The 4574-nt window shown below is 42.2% G+C and overlaps 1 long non-coding RNA gene across 1 annotated transcript; it reads left to right on the top strand.

The window, feature by feature from the left end:
• Positions 1-247: 247 nt before the first annotated feature.
• Positions 248-1051, top strand: LOC139433110 (uncharacterized). The gene is made up of 3 exons (XR_011642675.1): positions 248-334; positions 611-798; positions 946-1051. It is a non-coding gene; the product is annotated as an uncharacterized lncRNA (long non-coding RNA).
• The last annotated feature ends 3523 nt before the right edge of the window (positions 1052-4574 follow it).

Below are 4574 nucleotides of genomic sequence, written 5' to 3'. Positions count from 1 at the left end.
ACTAAGTACAGATCGCGTTCACACCAGAAAAAGTCCTTGGGGGTGGATTAGGCAAATGAAGCCGCTGACGTCACTTCTTCTTCTTCTTCTGCTTTGGGTTTACTGGCAGGCCGCAACCCACTTCACGGCATAGACATATAAAGAGTAGACGCCGCATTGGCTGCTGGGGCGCAAGAAATACGGCCGCCATCTTGGACCGGTCATCCTACCCATATTGTACAGACATTCTACCCGTAGATAGCAGAGGTTTCAAGATGCCAGAGCACTGTGCAGCATATTGCTGTGCAAATCGGCGGACGATTGCGAACAGGGGTCGGGGGATTACTTTTCACAAGTAAGATTCAACATTATAATTGGTTGTATTTTGTAAATAGAATATTATTGTACTGTATTGATGTCCGTCAGCGAAATCGTAGCCAGCAAACATTATGTTCATGGCCAACTGAGACTTTATAAATCGCTGCTGTAACAAGTGAATTTCCCCGTTGTGGGATGAATAAAGTAAAATCTAATCTAATCTATCTAGGAAGAAGAAGGAAGAAAATAAGCTTGACCTCCTTCTTAAAATGTTTTTGTGTTGACTCTCAAATCTCCCGTTTTTATTTTGAAGGTTTCCCAAAGACAAAGATATGAGAAAGAAGTGGGAAGTTGCTTTGAGGAGGGAAGGGTTCACTGCAAGCGAGTCATCCGTGATTTGCAGTGAGCATTTTAAGCAGGACGAGTTTGACAGGACAGATTGTCCGACTCAGAGATGGTGTTATTCCCTCCATCTTCAGCTTCCCGGTTCACCTCCAAAGAGTAGGTGTATCATCATAAGGTTATTAGCATTCATAAATGTAAATATTCTATTATCAATAACAGGGCAGGGTGAAATACCTGTGTGTGTGTGTGTGTGTGTGTGTGTGTGTGTGTGTGTGTTTCAAGTATTCTGCTTTTTCATTTTAGCCGGAAAAGGGCAGGACTACGTCTACTTCCAGAAAAGCTGAAGAGAGCCTGTCTGTGGCCCCTCAGGACGACCAGAAGCTTCAACCTCACACTCACAACCTCAGCCTAATGATGTGAGTATTTCTATTTTCAACATCATTCATAATGGTCCTAGACAAAGTAAATTCTCTCTTGTTTGCTGCCACTCATTAAACACACTCACAAATAAACCCATACACACACAATTGAAGACATGTTGAACGTGCATTCCTGGCACACACACACACACACACACACACACACACACACACACACACACACACACACACACACACACACACACACACACACACCACACACACACACACACACACACACACACACACACACACACACACACACACACACACACACACACACACACACACACGCATGATGCTGGCAGTGGCTTTGACAGGTGATGACTATAAGAAAGAATGTGGGCCATACTCTAGTTGTGTCAAAGTGATGTGTGTGAAGTGAAACATCACTCAAACCATGTTCATCCCTCTTTCTAGGATCATAGCGATGTCTCGCCTGCTGCTCCTACTGCTCTTAAGGCCAGACTCAATGAAGCTTTAGCAAGAGTGGAGAGTCTCGAGCGAGAGAGGAAGAATGCCATGGCTAGAGAAAAGAGGGCAGAGACCACAGTGAGGACTCTTTTGGGGGATTTGAGGGAAAATAACCTCATTAATGAAGAACTCAAAGAGGCTTGATTTCTACTCAGGTAAGATGAAAGTAGCACTTTGAAATTCATGTACATCTTACTCTTACACTCTTTATTAAACTCCTTTGTTATTATATGAAGGGGATTTATTAATTTTTTCTCATACAATTTCAGATCTTCAAATAGACTTGAAGGCAAAGCAGGGCCATGAGTACTCAAAGGTCCACAGAGAGCTTGCCCTCACACTCCATCTACATGGTCCAAAGGCATACAAATACCTCGGAGAGACTAAAAAAAAAAGGTCGTCTTAATGTTGTTCAATTTCATTTTTGGAAATTACGGTTGCAAGTACGTTAAATAGCTACTTCTCATTTTTTTTACAGGTGGCTGTGTTCGGTGGATGGCAAGCCTGGCCTGAACAAGATGATGCTGGATATGCTGGAGAGAAGATGCCAGGAAGACCAGGCTAAATATGGATGTGTTTCACTCATGTTGGATGCCATGGCCATCAGAAAACATGTGCAATATAATCCACATAACCAGTCAATGTCTGCTTTTGTCGACATGGGTGATGGAAACAATGAGACCGATGCTGCTACTGAGGCTCTTGTGTTCATGGTGGTTGGCCTACAAAGACATTGGAAGGCTCCCATTGCATATTACCTGACGAAGTCTTTGTCACCTGAAACACAAAGGGTCCTAATCTAAATATAAAATCTAATCTAATCTATCTAGGAAGAAGAAGGAAGAAAATAAGCTTGACCTCCTTCTTAAAATGTTTTTGTGTTGACTCTCAAATCTCCCGTTTTTATTTTGATGGTTTCCCAAAGACAAAGATATGAGAAAGAGGTTCTCAGTCATGCTTTGGAGGAGCCGCATGCACGGGGGCATTCGGGTGTCATGAGCAACTTTGTGAACGCCGACACCTCCTCATCTCCACCGCTCCCATGTTTTCTTTTGTGTTGCCATAAGTTAGTCTCTCTGCGTTTCTGCGCTGGGCTAATGCTAATAATGCTAACGCGAGGATAATAAAATGGCGGCTTCACAAAACTTTTTGGGAGTTTTACGGGGCGTGGTTTGCAATTCGCCCAGCCAATCAGGAATATAGATTTTCTGAAAAAAGCAATAGAGTCTGTCTGCAGACCGCAGCAAGGAGGCGTTTCCTATAGGGGCGTTTCCTATAGTGAACGACGGGAGCCGGCTCTCGCCCGCGAACGAGACGTTTTTTGTTTTGTTTTTGCGGAGGGATCTAGATCGGCATGAAGGCACATTATGCAATGTGGACATTATCCCGCTTATTACACATGGCCACATTCTCAACAAAGTAACGACATGACTCCCAATAATAATTGAAATGCTTTTATGGATTTAGAAAAAGATTTTATTGATTTAAAAAATAGTTTTTTGTATTGATTTAAATTGACATGCATCCGCTAAGAAAAGTAGTCCGTTGTTACTGTTTGAACTAACGTAACAACGGCAGGAACTGCTTCTATAGTGTTTTTGAGGAGCTTTTTGATTACAGATTTGAAAACATCGTTGCTTGCTTTAAAAGTAGCACAATTCATTATGTCAAACCTTGAAAGATATCCCTGCCCTAATGCCAAAAGTAACTGGCAACTGAATATGTGTCGCCGTAGCTATGATGTCTATGTCTGGACCGCTGCGTAAAAAGGAGGGTTTCTGACCCATTACTTCTCTTCCTACTTTTTGTCCCCCTCTTCTCCCCGCTGCAGCCTAGCAGTTGATCTCAAAGCACGCTCCCCTCTCCTGCAGGGAGAACAACTATGTTTATATACTTTATATAGGTTGATACAGTAGCCCCTTTTTTTAAATAGTTTTTATAGGTGTTGCCATTTGTTTTGTGTAGCGTGGTTCTACAAGCAAGTCAATGCATTAATTGGGTGGTATCAGAGAGTTACACGGGTCTGTAAATGCAATGAAAACAATTGGCCACAGCAAATAATTTATATTAAACATGTAATTTTTACTTTTGAATACTTTAGTACAAAGGATGTCTTGAATAATTTAAGTGATATATGTGTACACATATAAATCATTAGTCAAAACAGCGCTACATTTGATTTAATTAAAAGGTATAATATGTGGTAAACTGAAGAGCCCTTTGGGAGCCGAAAGAGCCGGCTCTTCTTGGTGAGCCAAATGATCCGGCTCAGCAAGAAGAGCCGGAATTCCCATCACTAGAACAATGACTTCTTCTGCGAGGATTTATAAAAGCAGCTGGATAAAAAAAGTTAGGAAACGCCCCTATAGGAAACGCCTCCTTGCTGCGGTCTGCAGACAGACCCATCTCGAAAAAAGAGCCGCTCGAAAGTCCCTGCTTTCTAGCAGGGACTTTCGAGGGGGTAAAAAGGTTCGCATGAACTACTTTTAGTACCGGCTCTTTTTGGTGTGAACGCGATCATGAACTAAGTTCGCATGAACCTTTGTGGGAAAAGTACCGCAGTGTGAACGCGGCTAATGACCATTAGAGCATTTAGTAAGGTAAAAAGCAAAAACGCCTCTCAGACGCTCTTCCGTTTACTTGTTTAATAAAGAAAAACAATTGGACGATAGATACACGGATTGGGTGACGAGCATAAATTTCACTTTTCTTTTTTATTTCAATTCCAACTTTGGTCATGAAGAATATGTTTCTCTGTTGTCCACGTTCATAAAGCAAAGCAACAGCATCAGATCACGGTGCAGAGTCTCTAGATGAGTTTACAGTAGTCCCTCCTTCTTATTATACATCCATGTTGTAGTCCGCTGTATAGAAAACTGTGGTTTCCATAGTTTCCCCACAGCAGCAGACGCACATTCATGACGTCCGCTGGCGCATCATAAACACGTCAGATAGTGAAAGTGCATTCGGATTCTCTAAAGTACCGCAGTCTCTTCTCCTAAATCCTTTTGAATTCTATCCCTTAACCCCGTGACGTTT

The sequence above is a fragment of the Pseudochaenichthys georgianus genome, chromosome 3, assembly GCF_902827115.2.
Source record: "Pseudochaenichthys georgianus chromosome 3, fPseGeo1.2, whole genome shotgun sequence".
In the NCBI taxonomy this organism is placed as follows: domain Eukaryota; kingdom Metazoa; phylum Chordata; class Actinopteri; order Perciformes; family Channichthyidae; genus Pseudochaenichthys; species Pseudochaenichthys georgianus.
This window is presented reverse-complemented; position numbering and strand designations above follow the sequence as displayed.